This window comes from Lathyrus oleraceus, chromosome 1 (assembly GCF_024323335.1).
Source record: "Lathyrus oleraceus cultivar Zhongwan6 chromosome 1, CAAS_Psat_ZW6_1.0, whole genome shotgun sequence".
NCBI lineage: Eukaryota > Viridiplantae > Streptophyta > Magnoliopsida > Fabales > Fabaceae > Lathyrus > Lathyrus oleraceus.
In genome coordinates this window covers 151,748,031-151,755,634 of record NC_066579.1, presented here as the reverse complement: position 1 = coordinate 151,755,634, position 7,604 = coordinate 151,748,031, and the positions used below count along the sequence as shown (strand labels likewise).

Sequence of the window (7,604 nt, the reverse complement as noted above, 5' to 3'; positions counted from 1 at the left end):
ATGCCTAAGGGAGAAGTGAACATTGTTTGGGAATTTTAAATTGATCATCAATAAAATTAATTCTATTCATCCATATCTTTGATGTTTATTTTTACTTTTTGCTTTATTCTAAAAATGGTAATCACAAAAAAAACATAAATTAACAATATAATTGTCCATCTGCATAATATTTGGTCACAAATTCACTTCTCTAAAATCAAATATCAAATCATTATGCAGGTTGGTTCCTAACCCTTTTGAATACCATGATCTTTATCCTTCTCCAAATTTTGAATTCCCTGTGTTTGAAGCCGAGGAAGAAAGTGATGTAGAAGTGAGTGATGAATTGTCTCGTCTTCTTAAGCAAGATGAAAAGATCATTTAGCCGTTTGAAGAGCAGATTGAGCTAGTCAACTTGGGTTCTGAAGATGATGTGAAGGAAGTCAAGATTGGGTCTCGACTGTGTCCAGAGGCTAAGAAGGGGTTGATTGACCTTCTTCGAGAATATTCAGATGTGTTTTCTTGGTCCTATCAAGACATGCCCGGGTTGGATTCCGATATTGTGGAGCATAGATTGCCGTTGAAGCCAGAATGCCCGCTAGTCAAGCAGAAGTTGAGAAGAACGCATCCTGATATGGCTGTGAAGATCAAAGAGGAAGTTCAGAAGCAGATTGATGTCGGTTTCCTTGTAACTGCTGAGTATCTGTAATGGGTGGCTAATATTGTGCCTGTGCCAAAGAAAGATGGAAAAGTCCGCATGTGTGTTGATTATAGAGATTTGAATAAAGTCAGTCCGAAAGATGATTTCCCTCTGCCACACATTGATATGTTGGTAGACAATACTGCTAAAATCAAAGTCTTTTCGTTTATGGATGGATTTTTCGGATATAATCAGATTAAGATGGCACCCGAAGATATCGAGAAGACCACATTCATCACACCCTGGGGAACATTCTGTTATAGAGTGATGCCTTTCGGTCTAAACAATGCTGGTGCAACTTACCAGAAAGCAATGACCACTCTTTTTCATGATATGATGCATAAAGAGATTGAGGTATATGTCGATGACATGATTGCCAAATCAATTGATGAAGAGGAACGTGTTGAGCATTTGTTAAAGTTATTCCAGCGTTTGAGGAAGTATAAACTCCGCTTGAATCCTAATAAGTGTACTTTTGGTGTTCGCTCTGGTAAGTTGTTGGGCTTTGTTGTCAGTGAGAAGGGTATTGAAGTTGATCCTGCCAAGGTCAAAGCAATACAAGAGATGCTTGTGCCCAAAATTGAGAAGCAAGTCAGAGGTTTTCTCGGCCGCTTGAATTATATTTCCAGATTCATCTCCCACATAACTGCCACATGTGCGCCTATATTCAAGCTTCTTCGGAAAGATCAGTCTTGTGATTGGACCGAAGACTGCCAGAAAGATTTTGACAGTATCAAGGAATATCTGCTTCAGCCTCCGATTCTGTCTCCACTTGTTGAAGGAAGATCGTTGATCATGTATTTGACTGTGCTAGAAGACAGTATGGGTTGTGTTCTTGGTCAGTAAGACGAGACTGGAAAGAAAGAATTTGCTATTTACTACCTCAGTAAGAAATTCACCGACTGTGAGACTCGGTATTCAATGCTTGAGAAGACTTGTTGTGCATTAGCTTGGGCTGCTAAGCGTCTACGTCAGTACATGTTGAATCATACAACTTGGTTGATATCCAAAATGGATCCAATCAAGTATATATTTGAAAAGCCTGCTGTAACTAGGAGAATTGCCCGTTGGCAGATGTTGTTGTCCGAGTATGATATTGAATACCGATCTCAGAAAGCGATCAAAGGTAGTATCTTGGCTGACTATTTGGCTCACCAAACAATTGAAGATTATCAGTCAACACATTATGATTTTCCCGATGAAGAGATTTTGTACTTGAAAATGAAAGATTGTGATGAACCATTGCTAGAAGAAGGGCCAGAACCTGGTTCCCGTTAGGGCATGGTATTTGATGGAGTTGTTAATCAATATGGAAATGGCATTGGGGCAATGATTATTACTCCTCAAGGCACGCATCTACCATTTACAGCTAGATTGACTTTCAAATGTACAAACAACATGGCAGAATATGAAGCTTGCATTATGGGGCTTGAAGAGGCCATGAATCTCAGAATCAAGTATTTGGATGTCTTCGATGATTCGACTTTGGTTATGAATCAGATCAAAGGAGAATGGGAGACGAATCAACCCGGTTTAATACCATATAGAGATTATGCGAGGAGGATTTCAACTTTCTTTACAAAGGTTGAGTTTCATCATATCCCACGAGATGAAAACTGGATGGCAGATGCTCTTGCAACATTGGCATCAATGATTATAGTGAAGTATTGGAATGAAGTTCCCAATTTATCTGTGATGTGTCTTGATAGGCCAGCTCATGTGTTTGCTGTTGAAAAGATCAAAGACGAGAAATTGTGGTATTACGACATCAAATGTTTCCTCCAAAGTCATATTTACCCGCCTGGGGCATCTTTGAAAGATAAGAAGACTTTGAGAAGATTAGCCGGTAATTTCTACTTGAATGGTGATATATTGTACAAGAGAAACTTCGACATGGTTTTGCTCAGATGCATGGGTAGACACGAAGCAGACTTGTTGATGACCGAAGTGCATGAAGGATACTTTGGTACTCATTGCAATGGACATGCAATGGCAAAGAAGATGTTACGAGCAGGTTACTATTGCCTGACAATGGAATCTGACTGTTGTAAGTTTGTGAAGAAGTGCCACAAGTGTCAAATTTATGCTGATAAGATTCATGTTCCTCCGACATTACTGAATGTTATCTCTTCCCCATGGCCCTTATCCATGTGGGGATTGATATGATTAGGATGATTGAGCCCAAAGCTTCGAATGGGCATCGTTTCATTTTGGTGGCAATTGACTACTTCACAAAATGGGTTAAAGCATCATTGTATGCTAATGTAACCAAGGAAGTTGTTGTAAGGTTTATCAAGAATCATATTATATGCCGTTATGGTGTGCCAAGTAAGATCATTACTGATAATGGATCAAACTTGAATAACAATATGGTGGAAGCTCTTTGCAAAGACTTCAAGATTGCACATCACGATTCTTCTCCCTACAGACCCAAGATGAATGGGGATGTTGAAGTTGCGAATAAGAATATCAAGAAAATTATCTAAAAGATGGTTGTCACGTATAAGGATTAGCATGAGATGCTCCCATCTAATTTGCATGGGTATCGTACATTCGCCGCACTTCAACAGGGGAAACCCCTTTCTCTCTCGTTTATGGTATGGAAGCAGTGCTCCCCGTAGAGGTTGAGATTCCTTTGTTGCATGTGCTCATGGAAGCCAAGTTGACTGAAGCTAAATGGTGTTAGACCAGGTTTGACCAGTTGAATTTTTTTGAAGAGAAGAGATTGACTGCCATGTGTCATGGTCAGTTATATCAGCAGAGAATGAAGAAAGCTTTTGATAAGAAGGTTAAACCTCGAGTGTTCAGAGAAGGTGACCTTGTGCTCAAGAAGATTTTATCATTCAAGCCAGATTCCAGAGGAAAATGGACTCCCAATTATGAAGGCCCGTATGTTGTTAAGAGAGCTTTTTCAGGCGGTGCCCTGATTCTTACAACTATGGATGGTGAAGAGTTCACTCGTCCTGTGAACGCAGATGCAGTCAAGAAATACTTCGCCTAAAAAAGAAAAATAACAGGTTGTTAAGTTGAAAACCCGAAAGGGCGGCTTAGGCAAAAATGAGCGTCTCGGTGGATTGAAAACCCGAAAGGGCGATCCAGGCAAAAATTAGAGACATAAAACAGAAATAATTTCCCGATAAGTTAAGTACTCCACCTTAGGGCAACTTATGCAAAAATTAGGGATTATGGCAAGTAACTGCATTCTGCTGATCCTCAGTGATTTTTGAAGACTTGTTTGAGCACAAGGGTTGACATCGGTTCATCTCCAGCGGCCTTCGAGAGCACAGTGGATATCAAGATTTGGTAGAAGGATTAAGGATCATTTGTATTCAATGTAACCTTTTCCATGTAAATTACCATTTTCAACTTTGTAAAATCTATGGAGTCTTGTCATTTACAGACTACCATTCCATTAAATAAAGATGAGCTTTCATCCAAATTGTTTCTATACTTATTTATTCCAGCCAATAGTTTTAAATTTTATTATGATCATTTTGAAATTAAAATTTTTCAAAATCAAGTTTTCTTTAATATATAAAAGCAAGAACTTTTCCAAAGCAAGTAGCAAGAATATCAACAGCATTTCAATGAATAGAAAGTCCTTAAGTGTGAAGCATCTGAGGTTCCCCAAGCAGTAACTCTTCGGGTATCCCTAGGTGTTTGTGTTGATTCAGTTCCCCAGTGGAACTTCTTTCTTTTTCCCCAGCTAAGTTGGTTGATTCAGATACCCTGTGGCGTATCCTTGTCCCCAACAGAGTTTTGACCTCCCTTAGCGGAGTTCGTATTTCCTCAGCAGGAGGATCTTCATCAGAGATATTTGATATTTTCCCCAGTAGATTGCTTTGGTATCCCTACCAATCGTTGTATCTTTGCTCCCAGTCAGAGTTTCCTCCTGGTTTTTGAGCGACTTTTGTTGTTGATATTTCCTCTGTAGGGTTGTCTCCCATTTTTATGGTGTTGACCTAAAATTCCCTGAAGTTGATATTGTTCTACCTTGATAACATGAAAATGCATCAGATATTTGCCTTGATTTACACTCAAAGATCATACCACTTTGATTAATATTCTGATTATTCCGCAAGTATTCGAGTTGTTTTTGCAGGTATTTAAATCTCCAAGCATTAATGAGCAAAATGTAGGAAAGGAAGAAAAAGAAGAAGAAACACATGAGAAAGAATAGAAAAAAAAAGCAGAAAACCAGAATGCAGAATTTGCTGATGTGACGACCGTCACGACCCAGCCTGTGACGACCGCCACAGGCCCATGACGAGCGTCACACAGCCAGATTTTATGCTTTGAAACAGTCAATCAGAGGCACCCAAATGTGCCTAAATTCTCTCCAACAGCATGACTCCCCCGTGGATTCCTCATTCAACCAGTCTTCCTTAATTTTCTCAACCGCCAAGACCTACCAGAGCAATATATAAAGGACCAAAGTTGGAAAAATTGGAACATCTACACTTACGCTCTGCAATTGAATTTTTTTTTACAGCATTCTAGCTTTTTAGTTATTTTCTTTTCAGCAAATTTGTTTCCGTTGCCTTAGTACATTGTCATTCTTTTTAGAATTTCCTTTTCTCCTTTCCTTTCTATTTTCCAGTTAGCCATAGTAGTAGTTTCCTACACTGGGAAACTACTACACTTTATTTAATTTAGTAAGCAATTGTATTGAAGAAGCAGAATCCTACCTACTTGTGGAGGACTGCTCAAGTACTCAAAGATTCGCCATACTCTGTTAATCCGATTGTCAGGTTTTTATTAAATTATTATTATTGCCTTGTTATTGCTATAATTATGTCCGTTGCATTGTTAATCTATTTAAGCTCTGTGTTTGCTTTATTTAACATGTCCGGCTAAATTACCGGTATCGGTATGTAACAATTTAATTAGATGGGATTTAATAATAATCGGTGAAAACCCTTTTTCTCAAACAATCTTTTAGGCTGAGGTTTTTAATTTAAATTTGATTAACTTTATCACAAAAGCGTGAGAAGCTATTTAATACGATTTTGCCACGAGAGTGGGAAATTAACTAAGGCGAGAACCAACAATCGCGAGAGCGTGAGGCTCGAGCTGGATAGTAAAAATTAGGCATTGAGTTTAAAAACAGCGAGAGCGCTTTAAAAGCAATTAGGACTTATTTATTTTCAAAAAGTAATTTTAACTTCAAATGGGACAGCGAGAGCGTGCATTCTGACTTAAAGTTATAGGCCGAATCAACAATCACGAGAGTGTGAGATAAAGCTTTTTAAATAAATATTTTCTACTTAGAGATATTTGGCATTTAAACTATTCACCGGTGACTTATCGAATCCCTGACAATTAATGCGTTCCATACTGATTCCTTCCATCAATTTTCTTAAAACTAAATTTCCCTTAGATTTAATATTCTGCACCCGAACTTCTACTAATCATTCCCTTAGCTAAACATAGTGACGTTAGTAACACTAGTTTGACCATAGGTCCCTGTGGGATCGATATATTTTAAAACTAAAGCGACTGGACTGTGCACTTGCAGTCAAGTACCCGATAGACTATATTTTATATATAGTCACGACAAGCATCAAGTTTTTGGCGCCGTTGCCGGGGACCTGTTTTAGTCGAATAGTGCGATTCTTTCGTTGCACGGTATAGACTAAGGTAAAAATAAAAACTAATTTATTCTCCCTTATTTTCCCCGATTGTATGCCAAGTACTCGCTCACAAGGCGATAACTTAGCACCACCAGTCCAAGAATTAGAGTGTTTGTTATACATAAGACGCCGAATACAAGAATATCAACAAAAGTACGATATTCCCGATATCTTCTCTCCTCCTAAACTAGAAGAAAAACCAACCATGGCTGAAGAAGGACCACGTAATCGTCCTCTTAAATTCTACGCTACCCCGTCCCAACAAGAACCTCACAACAACATTGTTGCCCCAACTATCAATCGAAACGATTTCGAGATGAAACCCTCACTATTATCAGCCGTCCAACAACATCAATTTGCTGAAAATCCTACGGACGATCCTATTGAACACCTGACCAAGTTTGTGTAGTACGCAGACACTGTAAAGGAGAATGGTGTATCTCAAGATGTGATAAGACTGCGCCTCTTTCCTTTCTCACTAAGAGACAGAGCTTGGGCTTGGTTGCAATCCTTGCCCTCCAACTCCGTTACAACATGGGAAGAACTGAAGAACATCTTCTTATCCCGATATTTTCAACCGAGCAAAACTGCTATGCTGAGAGCTCAAATCAACGGATTCAGGCAAAAAGATGTAGAATCTCTCTACGAAGCATGAGAGAGATACAAGGACATGATGAGAATATGTCCACATCACGGTCTCAAAGACTGGGAGATCATTCACACATTTTACAATGGGCTTCTGTATAACACGAGACTGACAGTAGACGCTGCCGAGAGTGGTGCACTTATGAACAAGCCATACAATGAAGCCTATCAACTCATTGAAAACATGGCCTAGAACCATTTCCAATGGGGAGGTGAAAGAACTCCAGTGGAAAAGTCCCAGACAAAGGGTGGAATGTACGAAATCAGTAGCCTTGACCATGTTCATGCAAAGGTAGATGCCCTTGTTAAAAAATTAGACAACTTGACCATACCACCCACAGCACCGTGGCTGTTGTAACTCCAAACTGTGAGTTATGTGGAAACCCTGGACACACTGCACAAGAATGTAAAATACTAGTAGGAGTCCCAACTGATCAAGTGAATTACACACAAGGAAACCCATATTCGAATACCTATAACCCAGGTTGGAAAAACCATCATAATTTCTCGTATAAGAATAACAACGCCCTGTATGCACCTGGCCAAGCACCAGCTATCCCGCCTGGATATCAAAAGCCAGTTAATAATGCTCCTAACATGCCTAGGAAGTCAAATCTCGAATTAATGATGGAAAGCTTCATAGCTAC

At 39.2% G+C, this 7,604-nt stretch overlaps 1 non-coding gene across 1 annotated transcript; it reads right to left on the bottom strand.

The window, feature by feature from the left end:
• Positions 1-6,904: 6,904 nt before the first annotated feature.
• LOC127117081 (small nucleolar RNA R71) lies at positions 6,905-7,011 on the bottom strand. The gene has a single exon (XR_007801842.1). It is a non-coding gene; the product is annotated as a small nucleolar RNA R71 (small nucleolar RNA).
• Positions 7,012-7,604: the final 593 nt, after the last annotated feature.